This window comes from Metopolophium dirhodum, chromosome 6 (genome assembly GCF_019925205.1).
Source record: "Metopolophium dirhodum isolate CAU chromosome 6, ASM1992520v1, whole genome shotgun sequence".
NCBI classification, from domain to species: domain Eukaryota; kingdom Metazoa; phylum Arthropoda; class Insecta; order Hemiptera; family Aphididae; genus Metopolophium; species Metopolophium dirhodum.
Window position 1 is genome coordinate 28,966,845 of NC_083565.1, and position 19,317 is coordinate 28,986,161.

At 27.6% G+C, this 19,317-nt stretch overlaps 1 protein-coding gene across 1 annotated transcript in view; it reads right to left on the reverse strand.

Annotated features, from left to right (window-relative positions):
* The window catches only part of LOC132946631 (uncharacterized), a 60,894-nt gene that overhangs the window by 31,193 nt on the left and 10,384 nt on the right, over nucleotides 1–19,317 (reverse strand). The gene's annotated exons all lie outside the window — the stretch shown is intronic.

Sequence of the window (19,317 nt, forward strand, 5' to 3'; positions counted from 1 at the left end):
AATAAAAAATATATATAAGTAATATTAATAATAGTATATAGTGGAGGGTATAAAAATAATAAAAATTTTTAAATAAAAATAAATAAATATAATATAAAAAATATATACATAAAAAGATATAAGTATTTGTATAAGATTATTAGATTAATATAAGAAATTGTTAAAAATAATAGAAACCATAAGGGACCCAAGTTACCTACTCGATTACCCTAAATAATTCAAGATACATATATATATATTTATTACCATATCTGTGTAATGATTTTATTATACTATTCATATAGGTATAGCATATAGTAATTAACATTAATTGGTGGAAGATTTTATAATTATTAAAGAATATTGTAATCAAAAAGGGAAAAAGCAATTATATTATATACTCAACTAACATTTTAACACTTCTAATATTATAATTTTAGGTAAATAAAATATTCTCTTATTATATTAACTAAAAAAAAGAAAATAAAAGAATGTAAAATAAAATATTTTAAATTACATCATTAAATCATTAAATTCAAATTTAATACCATCCATATATTATACAGTGACTTCTTTGTAACCTACTGTACAGCAGAGTGACATACACTAACCTAACTTTTTTATAGTTGTTTCATGTTAAAATTGGGATGAAATTAAATTTTAAATAACCAAGAATAACTATAACTTGAAACTTCTCATGTTTATTATTATATACAAACAATATACTTGAAACTTATTATCAAGTATATTATTGTATACAAATAATATTAACTCAACTTATCAGCTCCCGTACTAATTATAATAATATCACATGAGTATATTTTTTAAAATACCTATTCAACCAAATAATTTTCAAAAATTTTTGTCATACGTTTTAAGTAACATAATTTTTTTTTTCCGTTCTTCCTGTTACACCCTGTAGATAAATATACGATGATCGTGTGCCTATAAGTTGATTAGAAAAAAACATTTAACAACATTGCCGATCAAAAATTTAAATTACGTCGATGTAAGTAATAATATTAGTAAACGTCAATAGTGGTCTGAAAATAAAGGTTTGTCCGATAATCAATTCGGTAACACCCCGCCCCTGCATTGTGACTTTATTTCGTTATGATGGTTCAGCCTCCAGCCGGTCGAATGTGTAAAATAGACTCGTTTGTCGATAGAATTTAGAAGGAAATAATATAATATTATAAGTGGGACGAACACCTGCAGGTAATTTGAACTTGTCCTGACATTTCGTGTTGCTGGTTTTGTGTCTGTTGGGCGTAGGTACACTGCAACTATCAAAATCTGGTCGTAAATACTCGCGTTTCGAGGGAAACAAAGTCGAACAGAAACCGGTTCATAACCAGTTACGTATGTGTGCAACAAATATTTCCCCCTCCCCCCACCTACCCACCACCACATCCACTAACCTGCCATCCTACACCTCTACCCATGGAGCCGCCGCCGCACACACTACCCATTCGGCCGCCGCCACCGCCGCCTACCATGCTTGGGGCCGCCAACGCTCTCCCCGCGTACACCCCACCTACGAGGCCCGTATACATATTTACATAATATATTCATACATACATACATCATTATCACAAACTCCTGAACAATTTACATAATATATACTTATATATCAATAAAACACATTGTTAACATACGATACACATCTTTATAAATATAAATATCATATTATGGCCATACACTAAAAAAAACTAAACTATAATGTACAAGCAAACGCATACACACGATACCATATTGTACACTATAATATATAAAATAAATAGCAAACAATATAAAAATTGATTATAATATACGTATTCCGTTTCCGGGCCATTAGCTACCCGCATAGTTATTATTTTTGTAATTTAGTTATAATTTAGGTGTACAAACACTATTCTAAATAACGATCAACGCAAAACATGTGGAACGTTTTATATTTTAATTGTAAATAACACAAAATTTACTCTTCAAATGTGAGTCCTGACTATAACATCAAAACTAAGTCCGATTTTGCCATCGTTTTTGGCATGCTTAATTACATAAGTTAAAACAAAAAAAAATTTCAAAAGGGTATATTATAATACGATAGGTAAAAATAATGATAAAACAATGATGAAAATATGTTGTTGATAACTATATTATAGTAATAGTATATAACGATGGTTTTGTCTTCTAATTACATAACATTTTCTCCGCGCTGTAGAGACGATATAATACGTAAGACCGAACATACACTTATATGGTGATTAAGAGGTTGTCAGCGCAATTTGTTTTCTCTCTCTGATCCACACACAACATAGTAAATTTACATTTAGTAGAACCGAGTTATGAGTATCTTAAAATTGTAAATTGTTTGTATAACTCAAAATAATCATAACTCGCTTTAAAATTGAAATATAATAAAAATCCTACGGTTATTGCCTGGATAATAATCTTAACTTTAAATTCTATAAGAGGTAAATTTACTTTAATATTTAAACTAACGGAGCTAAACGTGATCTGTTGAGCGTAAGATTTGCTGTGTTACGCATTTGTAAGACGGAGACATTATACGCGCGTGTCTCGTCCACACAAGTATAAATTTATAAAACTTAAGATAATAATAATGAAATATAAATAGGTATTTTCGTGAAACTGTAAAAAGTGTATATTGAACAAAATATCGAACGTAGGACGTTTCTGCCTGATGTAGGACAGTTGGCAACATTTCACACTGCCGAAACAGCTTCCTTTACCACACCACCTGCCCTGTCATCGGATCGATTTTTGTATATGATTCACCCCTATTGATACACCCCTATTTATACACTCCTCGTGCACGAATTTTCGAACAGTACAACTCACTTTAAAGGGACCGTATGACAGATGTTTAGAGAATCCACCGAAAAGCCAGCTGCGCGAAACGGACGCAGCCCGCCCAGCCCGGTCGTGTTCTTAACGTATATAAAAATATAATTTACCATTAGTTATAGTTTACACGAGTCAAATGGCTAAAATACCGATGGAATAATATTGAATATAGCCGGGATGGCCAAACTTTTTTCGATTAAGATCTATCGAGGCCGTCTGAGGGTATATTTTTCTCTCTTAGGATCGACGAATGTAAAAAAATTATTTTTTATCAATGATAAACACACTTATATAAATAATAAAATAAAAGTGTTAAGTTATCTGAAATAAGTGTTTCACAGTAAATTTCTGAATAATTTTAAAACGTATTGACATTATACTGTTGATGTAGAAGCGTTTCGTAGCATATCATTTAGCGTAGTTTCGTTTCCAGTTAATTATAATCTCGGTAAGAGATTCACTAATAACTGTTAAACGAAGATGCTGCGCTTAAGTTTAAATTATCATCAGAAAGTATAGCTCGGCACCTAATTAGCTTTTATGTGAAAAAAATATCATACCTTTCATATGAAAAAAATATCATTTTACACTAACAGGTTGATCCGAAATATATGTATAACTGTATCTAATAAATGACAAATGTACAAGAATAATTAATAAATTCTTACGAGGGGATCGTCCAAGATCTACCAGTCGATTTCGATCGACCGTTTGGCCACCACTGGAATGTGTACTACCTAAATAATATACCTATACAAAGTGAGTTGTGCCTACCTACATTGTTACGTTCCAGCCGGTCGAATGTTTACGACTACCTGATGCGTTTGGGGATAGAAGGAAAAAATATTATTATGGGTGTCGCGTACCTACGCGCATCGCTGTATCAAAACTTTCGATCATATACTATGGACATCGCCGCCGAGTATTATTTTGTGGCCGATATATTAACGACGAGTATCCGAATGAGGTGATCTATGTGCGCACGCACGATGCAACTCCTCGCATAATTATTATCGATAGGTTACTATCATAGAGTTATTCAAAATCTTAGTACGTGGTTAATTAAATTATTATATTAAGTATTATAATGTTTTTTTTCAATATAATATAATATTCAAAACATATCACGGTGATTGATAACAAATTATTATCTGTGCATAAATATGCGAGAAATTGCGCCGCTCATGCTCGTATCGAACACCTATAATACGGCAACATTTTTTTGTATTGATTTAATACGCAGTGCCTCCGTCCATAGTATATTATTATGATATCATATTATAGAGTTCAATGGTCAAAACTCAACATCCGGTAATAAATACGCGTGTTTCAAGGAACCCGAACAGAAAAGTGTATTATTCACTACCGGAGGAAAAAATATAGACGTAGATATTATATTAAATCGAAATCGAAATATTATAAATTATGTGAATCCGTGTAAATATTAGATAGGTATGTTTGGTCGTATGAACTCGAAATTGTATTAAATCAATTCATCATTTATTTTTTTTTGTTATTTATCATAGAAACTTGAAACATTCTACTATTTAGTTATATTTTCATTACATTTTTTAGACCCAATGAAATATTTAAAATATTTAGATTCATTTTAACCTGATTTTTCTGACTTCCACAGACATGTGCAGAGCGTTCTACGGTACGCCACAGTGGTTCAAAAATGAAAATAATAGGCCAAAAGTCGATATTTCGAATTTGAAAATACTCAAAAAAAAGATACCAAAAGTGTTTTCTATAATACCCAAGACGGCAAGACGTATAAATATGTAAAACTTATCATGAAATTGTCAATAATCATCATATACAACAATAAAAATAAAATTGAAGTACCTATTTATCATTTTATCTATGTTGGATTACATACTGAGATAGTATTTAGTGACCAGATTATGACTGTATTTATTAACCCGTATGTGGTAATATAAATGAACAATATGTTACAAATAATACGATAATAAATCTATTCGCTTTGATAAATATACAAATTTAATTTTTTTTTTCACTAACTTACACGACGATATTGACACCACCACTTAGACCACTGATTACAAAAATATCATCATTACCTAGTTGCTCGTTTCTTTGTAGTGAGCACTTTAAGTTTGAAAGGGTTATTTATAAACAATATTTTATTGAACTACATTTATGCAGTTTCTTTTATATTATAATGGCTTTAATTTGACAAATTACGCGTAATATAAAATCTACAAATATATTACGACCTACTGTCTAAACGAAAAAAAACGCGTTTAATTATGTTTTAAATATTTTAAAAAATAAAAATTTATCCTAATAATAATAAACTACAAGATAAAATAGAAAATAGAAAATATCAATAAATGTTTGAATTTGTAGTTCAGGTAATTACTTTATACTTAAATATATTGTTCTATATTGACTTGTATTTAATTTTCTGGTTATTTTTTAAGGGCCCCACTCGTGTCTTTAATAAGTGGAAATATTTAGGACCAACAATTTTTTTCTCAAAACACGCTTTACAGTAAAAATTTTTATGCCTCGTCATGATGACTGATTTAATAAATCTTTTTTTTTGTTATGATTTGAATGATTTTCTACAGTGCGCTTTGGACTTCGATTCTTGATTTTGTTGTTTAAAAAACAAAATCTCGTAAAAAATGGTCATATTAAAAGTAGTATTTTATTAAGGTTTAGGAAAAAAAAATTTAAAAATTGAAATCCAATGTGCCATGTAAGTAGTGCGTACATCTTTCTAAAAAAAAAAGTTATCAAAATCGGGTCTTTTTACGAGACTTGAGGGGTTTTCCCTGTAAGAAATGTTTTTGAGAAAAAAACTGGTGACGTGCAGGCCTGTTAGTCGGTATACGAATGCGAATTATTATGTAAGTAACATATAAGTTTACAAGATTTCTGTGAAAATTAGGATTTTGGCCAACTATTTTCATTTTTAAACCAATGTGCTCCAGTGCCCAGTTGTATCGATTTATTTTAAGTTAGTAACAGCTAAGTAATATTATATAATACAATATTATAACGGTGAATATTATTACAATTTTTGATTTATTTTTGGCATGAATATGTTCAACCAGCCGTTATTCCCAATAGATTGATTTTAGAATAATATACAGATTTCAGGTGATATAGGAAGATTTGTTGAAGATTTTATATTTTTAATTTTTAATTTATATTAGTTATCAACAGAGGTCTTTGTAATATTTACCATGAACATTTAATTATTTTTCCCATTGAACATGTATCGCGGCGCATCATTTTATCTGCAATTGGTTGTTATAGTTTATGTTAATTTAATCAGTCACATATTTATATTATGTAATATATTGTATGTAGTATAATATTGTTCAAAAACAAATATTAATAAACTAAAGATAAAACCACTGTTTATTGCTTATTCATAATTATTCATTTTTAATTTTATAACTGTAGGTAATCATCGTAAATAATTCCTTTATCGTAATATTAGAGAATGTAATGTAAAGTATACGTTACGTCATTATAGTCATTAAAACGATATATTGTATAATTTTCTAAAATCAATACCAAATGCCGATAAACATATATGTACATATTGTAAGATAATAGTGCCCATTAAGTTTAAAGGAGTATAGTAGGTACAACTAAAAAACTGATTATCATTATTCTTCGAACATTATTTATAAGTTTGAGAATAATTTTGGTGATCAAAAAGTTACTGTCGGAGATGAGGTATTGAGGTACCTACTGTCGTGTTTAAAATTTTAAATATATAACTCACACATTTTAATACGTGACGTTTTACATTGTCGTCCAATAGACCGTATTCAAAATAAATGCGTGGCGTTATCTTTTCGTGCAATTAAAATAACGATAGGACAATAAAAATATAATTTGACGTATAAGTTATTAAGAGTTAGTATTATAATTATTTTGATGTTCGTATTATAGTCCAGTCATATTAGACGAAAAAAGAGGTTTAGTTTAGAAAAATTCCCAGAAAGTACACACCTTTATGATATCGTTATAAACAACATGTAGAAAGTCGACCACTATAATATAATGTGCACTTTAGGGTAAAGGTCACAAAAATAGCCTTTTTATGAATATCTCGTTTTTTATTGGTCGTAGGATAAAACGTTTAAAATAAAAATTGTAGAGGAGGTAATTATCTACAAAAAAGTCCTTTGGTATTTTCACGTTAAAGTTATAGTTTTTGCGATACAAGGCCAACAAAGTATACACATTTAATGATATGTGATTTTTTCGCTAAAAATAACTAGCCTTTGCGTTAATATCTCGCTTTATACTGGTTGTACGAAAAAAAGTTTCAAACAAAAATTGCAGAGGAGAAAATTATCTACAAGATACATAATATATAAATATATCCAATCGCTCTTGCGGTAAACGAATTTTAACGTTTAACATACAAAATTACAATATTATACAGAGTATCCGCGATATCTCCTGAGATAATAAATATATTATCATAAATCTGTTTTATTATTAGACTCGCAGAGACAAGGACAACACATATTATATTTTAAAATTTAATCTCATTTTTATGGTATTAAAGTTAAAAAAATTTATATTTTTATTTTTGAAACCATTGAAGATTATATTTTGTATTTATATTTCTATTTAATAGAGTTTATTTTTGTGAAAATGTTTACTTTTTAACATTTTATTTCCGTTAATCTCATGATTTTTAATAATTTTTTTAGTTTATAGGTAAAAGGCAATAAAACGGTTTTAGTTCGGATGGTGAGTACCCCTCTACAGCTAATGGGTATATCCTCACGGGACACCCAGTATATTAGGTACATATAATAACAATAATAAGAATGCATTCATTTTATGCGTGATGTATTATGTACATATTATCATTGTCGTCTAGATGCCGGGCAGCTAACAGGGATTGTGTAGTAATATGTTGTACATATATATATATATATATATATATATATTGATTTAAGGACCGGTCCGTCCTTTTTTTTGGTAACAATAGTATAGACGCCGCCGAAGCCAGAAGCCAGCTGCACATAATAGCCGAGACAATGTTTTGGAGCCAATATAACGATATTGTTACCACCCACACCTAATGTGTTTTTGAATATGATTTGTTGTATTAGTTACAATATTATTGTAAAAAAGGATGTGGTAATAACTACAGTTGCAGCAAAAGAAAATGGTATTAAATGTTCGTATATTTGTGGAGACAGTCATGCTTCAATTCAATTTCCAACAATGCTTTAGATGAAAATATTAATTACTCTGTTTTGACGATTAGATAACTATGATATAATTATTAACTACATGGACTAGACCTATCGGGAAAACCATAAAAAAAAAACGCACCATGCTTTTAACCTAAGGGTGGTGTGGAAACGAATACTTTGACTTTAGTAAATTTAGTATTTTTCTAATGACCTAATGATTTGATATATTATTATGGAATATTAAAAATATTTTTAAATTACTTGCAAAAAAAATGTTTGAGACTCTAAAAAGTAAAATATCAGTGACTGTTTGCTACTTTATGTATAGAGTCTAATAAGCTTTATCATATTTTTGAATCGTAGTTTCAGCAAATCTATTCGAATATAAATAAAACAAATACATAAAATAGCATTTAGGATACACACAAATTACGTTTAGAGGTCGTTTGTACGGGTTATACCTATGTACCTACATTATTTAATAATACCCGATATCGTTTTACATAGGTAGGTTTATAAATCATAAAAATGTCTGATTACTGTTTATATTCAACCTATGAGGTGGTAAAGGGTGATGTGGGGTTATCAAGTTTTCTGATTAGATATAGTTAGATTTAAATACAATTAAATGCTACATCGATGTACCATAAAAATTGTTTTTTCGGTTTTCCACAATTGTGTGTAGGTACAGTTCGTTTGATAAGATTAGCTACGATAGTCAATAATTAGCAAAATGTTTTGTATATTTGTAAATTGTATACCTATACATTGTATATAACTATCTATGAATTTAATACATAAAAATACTTTTATGGTTATATTGAAAACAATAATCAAAAAATATTATTATTACGCCATCATAATAACATGTCATTGTTAGATTTCCTTTAAATACAAGTTGAAAAAGGTGGGTAAGTGGATGTCGCTCTGCTATACAGTAGGTTACAAGTGGGTCACTGTAATGGATGGTGTTAAATTTGAATTCAATGATATAATATCATTGTATAAGAAAAACGATTCTGAGCGAAAACGGCCAGACAGCCTATGATATTACCAAGTACATTTGATGATATTATTGTGAATAAAGTAATTTAAATATATAACCGATTTACGTAAAGCCTTGTTTTAAATTTTCAATCCTTAGCTATAAAAGTTGAACATTTTATACATTTTTAACTACAAAATAATTATTAAATTTTAAATTTGATAAATTGAAATGCTTATAAAAAAAAATTGTGCCGATGTACTTTTAATATTTTTCAACTGCTATTAGAACGATAATATAGGAGCCTTATATTAAATTTTCACGCTTTTTTACCCAACACAAAAATTTTTATTGATATTTATAGAAAAAAAAACTAAAAAAATGGAAAACTGACAATGTCCGTAAACCGCTCAAAAAGAGTCAAAATATTTTCAAAATTTTATGGTGTATAGAAAATGCTAATATAAACATTCAGTGAAATTTTCAAGTATCTACAGTCATTCGTTTTTTAATTACAATAAAATAAGAAAATTGTTACATGAGAAATCGAGTGAATATCAAATGTTATAAAAATATACATTTCAGACACTCATAAAAATTTAATTTAAGTTTCTGTAGACATTTTTTTTTGATAAAGATAGACAAACTTATGAGTAATCTTATATTACATTTTCAAATCTTAGATTTAAAAAGAAAATTTTTTATGAATTCTCAACTCAAAATAATTTGCTAATTTTCGCGATTTTTCCGTATTTTGTCAAAATTTGAACTTTAAATGCTTATAAATAAAAACTATGACTAAGGATTTTTAATTTTTTAATATTTGGAAAATGTTATGGTGTATAGGAAATGCAATTATAAACATTCAGTCAAAATTTCATGTAGGTACCCACGGCCATTTGTTTTAGAGTTACACCAAAAACCAAAATCGATTTTCTCGAAAACAGATTTTGCGTAAAAATTCCCATTTTTCCTTAATTTTTCTTTTGTTTTTCACGTCGCTTTAGAAAACTACTGGGAACTGTCCTAAAAGGTGATGACACAAGAAAAAATAAAAATAGATGACAAGTGGGTCACTGTAATGGATGGTGTTAAATTTTAATTCAATTATATAATATCGTTGTATGAGAAAAACGATTCTGAGCGAAAACGGTCAGTCAGCCCATGATATTACCAAGTATATTTGATGATATTATTGTGAATAAAGTAATTTATATAGAACCGATTTACGTGGAACCTTGTTTTAAATTTAAAATTCTTAGCTATCCTAAGCTCAACAACAAAATAATTATTAAATTTTAAATTTGATAAATTTTGTCTAAATTCGAACTTTAAATGCTTATAAAAATAAGAGATTTTTATGATGATAAAACTAAAGATAAAATTTTTGGCACAAGTTCAACACACGCCTTTTTGGCAAAAAAATTACATTTGAAAATGTCATTGTATGTATAAAATAAAAATATAGGTACCCTAAAAGTTTCATATACTCACAAATAATATTTTTAAATAAGGTACAGCTAAAATTGCAATTCTTAGTTTTAAAATGTAATTTTGTCTAAATTTAAACTTATATAATAGGTACTAAAATTACAAAAATTTAACTTAGAATGTCCGTAAAAAACAACTAGTTTATATTTTTTAGTTTTTTCGATTATAATATGAACTATTTATGAGAATCCTAGTTTTAAATAGTCAATCCTTAGCTATAAATGTTGAATATTTTATACATTTTTAACTACTAAATAATTTGTACATTTTTAATTTGATAAATTTTGTTTATTATGCTTCCACAACTATTGCATATAATATGCATATACAATAATAAAAATAATCCGACGATTAGCGCACAATGATATAATAATTATAAAGAAGACGATTGGTGCTCACACAATATAATAAAATAAACGGACAACATATCGATGGCTAAGAGGCCAAAAGTTGTAAGTCCAATTTTTCTCAAAATCGTTTTATTAGTCCATAGGGTTTATCTGGGTCGTCTTTTTGATTCGGTAAAACATTACAAGTCAATATCATAATTAAAACATGTTTTATTTATGCTTAAAATGTTTGTGTTTTTAGTGCAAGATAGGTTTTTTTAGTGCACACATATAACAAGTCCTAATTTAATGAGACATACAATAAATATTTTAACTAGATCTAAATATCAAGCGGACAAATATAACAAGTCCGGATTTGTTACTTTTGTCAAAAACAATACATTCAATTTTGGACGAGGAATGGTCTTATACTCCCCGTCACACAGTGGTTAGTAATATGTCCACGGTAAAAGTATATTTATAATTGCCATTCATAACAAGTCCCATTTGAATTTAAAAGAAACATTATAATTACGTTAAAAACAAATTTTAAGACCTAAAAGTAATAATTTATGTAATCAACAGAATATTTTACAAATAAATCAGTTGCAACACTGAAAAACAAAAATCTACAACACAAATGTTTTGGTGTAGAATAATTTAAAATCTTAAAACTGCTCTCCTGTAAAATGTAATGTTTGAGACATACAACTTTTGGCCTCTTAGCCATCGATATCTGTACCTATATACCTACTACTTATTTAAATAATTCTGAACTCACTCGCATCTGTACAAAAAATGACCTAGGTATAATTTTTGATGCATATTATCTATCATTTAATGAGCATTATTTATACATTCAAACAAAGCTTCTTCTATGGTAGATTTTATAAATTGAAGATGTAAAAGTTTTAATAAACCATAATATACATTAATATCAGTTATTATCGCTCATATTGAAGTATCTACCTTATATATAGTTATAACGGATGTTAATGTATTTTACATCATGGACGCTGATCTAATAAGACTGGGCCGATGTACCTACTTGGATTGTAATATACTCGATAAAAGTAAACTTAAAACTGCTTGTCTACGTCTGTTGTCGTATCACGATTTTCGCGGTTATTTTGGCTTTACTAAGTGTCTATACATGATATAATAACTAAAATTAAAAAGTGTGAGCAATGTATAAATCGAGCAAAAACTACGTATTATATTTTCTTTGGAAATAACATGGTCTTCCGGCTTCAACACTCGTAGATAAGTTTTTTCGTTGCCCACGAAATGTACGCTAAATAATATTATGTATTGTTTATACGTTCCTCCGATTGCGAATTTTCTTCGTCAGTACAGTTTTAATTTCATACGAATTATTTTCCAGTTTTAAAAAATTTGTTTTAGTGTCACTTTATCCAAATTATAAATAATGAGTGTATATTTTTTTTTTATAAAATTCATTTTTTTAACACGTTAAAATGAATTTAAGTTTTAAAATAACCATAGAACGAGAAACAGATGTATTGAATGTGGAATGACGAATACAACACTATAGGTACGGATATCATGAATATGCTTTTAGAAAACTTACGATTGACGGTATTTGGTAATATCTCACAATAACATAGTAGGTACCGTCGTTAAAAATAAATATATTTTATTCTCATCGGAGAGATGAATGTACCTATTGGCTTTACAATGATGTGGGTTTTTTAATATATTATAATTTTGTATGTAAAAAAAATTTTAAAGTAAATAATAACCGTAGAGACTTTAATTTTATACCAAATACTTGCTATTGCTTTTTCAAGATAAAATACAAATTTAAAAAATATTTTGGATCTCATTTGAGCTATATTTATAACATAATATATTTGTTATACATTGTTGATTTATTTTAATTTTTTTTTCCATTTACAATACACATAACCATTTTAACATAAATATGTTTACCTATGTGTACAGATATTTTTATTTTCTAACCGATTTTGCGTATCGCTTAAATTGCGTACCTATAAGATATAAATAACACTTATATACTAACCAAATTAATATAATATATGTATTTTATTAAAACAAATACACTGAGTCTCGTCAGTCGTATTTTAAAATTGAAAAGTGTACAAATTGTAGATACATATATAAAATTATACATTGTTGACTTATTTTAATTTTTTATCCAATTACGTATGTAGCTACATTTCATTTGTAAGTAAAACGCTTGAAAATGCAATACAAGGTCCATAATTTGTTCTTATAACAGATAAAAAAATATCGAAAACACATAACCGTTTTAACATAAATATTTTTACCTATGGGCTGTGTACAGATATTTTCATTTTCTATCAGATTTTGCGCAACACTTTTCGTATCACCATGGAAACTAATAAAATGTAAAAATTACATAATTCCCACTACCTAGGTATACCATATACAATTAATGGTTACTTATTAATATATATTTATGATTCATAAAAACGCCTAAATGTGTTTATTTTATATTTTAGTTTTGGGCCTATACCTATAAGATATAAATACTGCCGTCATAAACAAAAACGCCGCAAGTCCCAAAGAAATAAAAAATGAGGTAATAAGAAAAAAAATTAATGTGAAATTCGGCTTTTGTAGATGAATATGCCGTATGTCTAAAATATTACAAAATACTGACATTTTTATCAATAATCAAATAACTAAAACACCGTAAGTAGTAGAAAAATTCGTGGGTACTAACTAGGTAATAACGCCGTAAAATCATTATACTAAGCATTAACGAAGTAAGTATTGTTGAAGATACGGCATTTTATCTTAGTCTGTAGAACAAATTATAATTGGCGGCGTTTTGGCTTAGTAACACGAACTGGTTTACTTACCGCAAAGCAAGTCGACTATCGGAACAATTTATTTATAATAAACTTATTCAATATTTCATTATTTAAACATATGACTTTTATGATTTCACCATTGTTAGCAATGCAAATAAATCTAAAGTTGTTGTAAATAAAATGGAACACTCGGACTCTTTTTTATGGAAGGATTATATGGCACAGCAAAAATTGACCAAATCAACAAATCGTATTTTACTCAAAGACGTAGTATCTGTTCAAGTCAAACGTGGGAAATTTATATTGTACACTACAAGGAATAACGATGAAGAATATTCAGAATTTAACTTCCCAAAAAAAAATTTTACGAAAATCAATGGAATGCCGCCTTCAATCTCATTGACGAAACCATGAGGGATTCTACAAGAAAAACGAGTATACTACAAAATCTGTCTCAAGTTCTCCCAGCCAACATTTTGTTGGGAAAATATTCCAACATGCTAATTATAAAAATTATGTATAAAGTATTTTTTTTTATTTATAAATTGACTTAGAAATAATATTTTTGTTTTGTGAATTCATTCAAATTTAAATGTATAAATAATTTGATCATATCAGAAATTGTTACTAACGAGTTACGGCATTCTTGCTTTTGAATAAAATATCAAAAGTTTATACCAATACTATATAGTACAACGTGAAAAGTAAAATATCTTGTCAATCATTAATTTAATCATATTTATTATTGTTGCATTGCATTCGTTGGGTAAAATTACATAAGAAACCATATATCATATTTAAATAATTAGAATGTACAAGGTGATAATATGATTTTATGAAAATACAAAAACGCGTTTTTCTCAAAATCGTTTTTCGGTGACCTACGGCGTTTTCGCTCATGACGGCAGAATAACACTTATACTAACCAAATTAATATAATATATGTATTTTATTGAAAACAATAATCTAAATATTATTAAAACCAACGTTTACTAATAACTAACAACAAACACATTGAGACTCGTTAGTCGTGTTTTAAAATTGAAATATGTCCTAATTGTAGAAATCGAGCAAAATTCATGATATACAGTATATTATTATGTACCTACATTAGGTATATTTTATATTCTATATTCTGTTTGGAGATAAAACGGACTGGCTACAAAACTTAGATACGCGTTTTCTTCATTGTCCAGGAAATATTTTCTGTAATGTTTATTCTTAAACACGTTCGTCCGATTGCGAATTGTCATCGTCAGTTTAGTTTCGATTTCGTATTCGTATTCGCAATACGTATCGGATTTATATATAACCTTATTTACGTGGAACCTTGTTTTAAATTTTCAATCCTTAGCTATAAAAGTTGAATATTTTATGAATAACAACAAAATAGTTATTAAATTCTAAATTTGATAAATGTTGTCAAAATTCAAACATTAAATGCTTATAAATACTTGTGTATATGTATTTTTAATATTTTAATATTTTTCAACTGCTATTGTAACAATATACCAGGAGCCTTCCATTAAATTGTCACTCTTTTTCAACCAACAAATAACATTTTATTGATATTTATAGAAAAAAAAATAAAAAATTGAAAGCGGACAATTTCCGTAAACAGCTCAAAAAGAGTCAAAATATTTTAAAAATTTTTTGTTGTATATAAAATGATAATAAACACTCAGTGGAATTTTCAAGTATCTACAGTAATTCATTTTTTAATTACAACAAAATAAGAAAATCGTCGCATGAGAAATCGTGTTAATATCAAATGTTGTTGAAATATGAATTTCAAACGCTCATAAAAATTTAATTTTAATTTCTTGAAGACATATTTTTTTTTTTGAAAAGGAGGACAAACTTATGAGGATTTTTGTATTTCATTTTCAAATTATAGATTTAAAAAGAAATTTTTTTTATGATTTTCTAGCTCAAAATAATTTGCAACCTTTCGTAATTTTTACGTTTTTTGTCAATTTTTGAACTTTAAATATTTATAAAAAAAAAATGTGACCATGGATTTTTGATTTTTTTTTTCTCTGTATTTGAAACATTATATTAGGAGCCTTATATTGAATTTTCAAGCTACTTTAACCAACAAATAAAATGTTATTGATATTTATAGAAAAAAAAAGTTACCAACTAGATTCACTTTCCTATCAGAAAAGATACTGTTGAAGAAAATCTAAGCATTTTTACTGTCCTAAAAGGTGATGACAGACACAAAAAAAAAACACTTCATTGTAAAATCAATACATTCATCACTCTGCTCAGAATCTAAAATAATATATTATATAATATGAAAATAAACATTTTTTGCGTGCCTTTAAAACTTTTGCGTGCCCAAGGTGCCCATGTTGACTAAGTATTTAACATTACAATTGATCTTATTTGTCATCATAGGTATTTGTAATATTATAAAATGGCATTTTACTTAATTTCCATATTATATCACGTCTTTTAGAGATTTAATCATTACTACATTTTTAGATTCTGAGTGGGACAATGAATGTATTGATTTTACAATGATGTGTGCTTTTTTTTTATTTTATTTTTTTTTTTTTTGTGTGTCTGTCATCACATTTTAGGACAGTAAAAGTGCTTGGATTTTCTTCAATAGTAACATTTCTGATAGGAAAGTAAATCTAGTTGGTACTTTGAGGGGGTCAAAAGTAAAAATTTCTCAGTAGTTTTCAAAAGCGACGTGGAAAAAAAAAAGAAAAATTAAGGAAAAACGGGAATTTTTACTCAAAATCTGTTTTTGAGAAAATCTATTTTGGTTTTTGGTGTAACTCTAAAACAAATGACCGTAGGGACATGAAATTTTGACTGAATGTTTATATTAGCATTTTCTCTACACCATAGTATCCAAATATTTTGACTTATTTTGAGCTGTTTACGGACATTGTCAATTTCCATTTTTTTTCAGTTTTTTTTCTATAAATATCAATAAAATTTTATCTGTTGAGTAAAAAGGCTTGAAAATTTAATAGAAGGCACCTAGGTTATTTTTTCAAAGGCAGATGAAAAAAATTAAAAATCCTTAGTCACAGATTTTATTTATAAGTATTTAAAGTTCAAATTTTGACAAAATACTGAAAAATCACGAAAATTAGCAAATTAACGGCATGAATACGTTGTAAATATAAGAGTTATTGATTCTAATATTATACAACTGTTGATTGATTTTATTTATACTGGCAAAATAATGGTGACCGAACAAAACGTAATGGTAGGTATATCATATAATTATTTAATTTTTAATAGCCATAGGCTATGAGTCATGTAAAAGGATTTGGTGATGAAACTACTAGTATGTGGATTTTTATGTGGTGTTTTCGGCATACCTACCATGGGCAGTACAAAAAAAAATGTTTTTTTTTTATTTTTAATTTTTTAATTTTTTTTTATTTTTGTGTCTGTCATCACCTTTTAGGACAGTAAAAGTGCTTGGATTTTCTTCAATAGTAACTTTTCTGATAGGAAAGTGAATCTAGTTGGACTTTGGGGGGTCAAAAGTAAAAATTTTCCTAGTAGTTTTCACAAGCGACGTGAAAAACAAAAGAAAAATTAAGGAAAAACGGGATTTTGGTTTTTGGCGTAACTCTAAAACAAATGACCGTAGGGACATGAAATTTTGACTGAATGCTTATATTAGCATTTTCTATACACCATAAAATATTTTGACTCTTTTTGAGCTGTTTACGGACATTGTCAGTTTTCAATTTTTTTAGTTTTTTTTTCTATAAATATCAATAAAATTTTATCTGTTCAGTAAAATTTAATAGAAGGCTCCTAGGTTATTGTTTCAAAGGCAGATGAAAAAAATTAAGAATCCTTAGTCACAGATTTTATTTATAAGTATTTAAAGTTCAAATTTTGACAAAATACTGAAAAATCACGAAAATTAGCAAATTATTTTGAGTTGAGAATTCATAAAAATTTTTCTTTTTAAATCTAAGATTTGAAAATGTAATATAAGATTACTCATAAGTTCGTCTACCTTTATCAAAAAAAAAATGTCTACAAGAAACTTAGATTAAATTTTTATGAGCGTCTGAAATGTATATTTTTACAACATTTGATATTCACTCGATTTCTCATGTAACAATTTTCTTATTTTATTGTAATTAAAACACGAAAGACTGTAGATACTTGAAAATTTCTCTGAATGTTTATATTAAAATTTTCTATACACTATAAAATTTTGAAAATATATAGACTCTATTTGAGCTGTTTACGGACATTGTCAGTTTTCAATTTTTTTTTTAGTTTTTTTTTCTATAAATATCAATAAAATTTTATTTGTTGGGTAAAAAAGCGTACATTTTTAATATAAGGCTCCTGATATATCGTTCTAATAGCAGTTGAAAAATATTAAAAATAGGTACATAGGCACAATTTTTTTTTATAAGCATTTAAAGTTCAAATTTTGACAACATATATCAAATTTATAATTTATTAATTATTTTGTAGTTAAAAATGTATAAAATGTTTAACTTTTATGGCTAAGGATTGAAAATTTAAAACAAGGCGCCACGTAAATAGGTTATATATAAATTACTTTATTCACAATAATATCATCAAATATACTTGGTAATAATATCATAGCCTATGATTCATAGGCTGACTGACCTTTTTCGCTCAGAATCGTTTTTCTTATACAATGATATTATATCATTGAATTAAAATTTAACAAAATTACAGTGACCCACTTGTAACCTACTGTACAGCAGAGCGACATCCACTTACCCACCTTTTTTTTTTAACTTAGCTTTTTTTTACACGGATTTATAACGAAGTGTTTTTGGTGTGATTTGTATTTACATTGAGACTAAGGACGGGCCATGTATGTTTACCTATACGTAGGAATGTAGTATTAATTATTAATATTGGCTACAAACATAATTTTAAACGTTTAAAAACATTTTATTCTTATGTTATATTATAATAAATACTATGCTGGCCAAATAATATGTTTGGAAACCAACCTATTTTCACTGTTTAATTATTATTAATATTTATATTGTTTCAGTTTTGTTCAAGAACCTTTTAAATTATATAAGTACATCAGTTTTTACTCACTAATTATTTTCCGATTGCTGTTTTAATTTCTAATTTCATAGTATTTTTAAGTTCTTTTTAACTTTCCTTTTTATGTTTTGATTTGTGAATAATTTTCCCTTAGTAAGTATTACTTTCCCGATTATTTTTATTCCCGCTAAATACTTTCCCGATTTATTCATTTCTGCCAAATAATTGTTTGAGTGTAATTTTTCCCGTGTTAATGTGTTATGCTTTAGATCGTAGAATCGTACGGCGTACGTGTAGGTAGAACGAACAGAATCCTACTGTTGGGGACCATTAGGTAATTAATTGTACCTATGTACCGATGGAACAAACTAAAGCATTCGTTACTGAGTTAAATTTCAAGACCGCGATTACAGAATAGATAATAAAATAATATATAGGCCATTCCTATATTAATGTACGAGGGGTCTGCGACTCTGCGTAACGGAATGTGGACAGACTGCTTTTATATTGTGCTTCTCACACTAGCAAGGGGTTTTATCATTATTTTATTTTAAGACCCCTTGTAAAGTTCATGCACGTTTGATAAGATATTATGGCCTATCCACAGAATAACTAGAAGG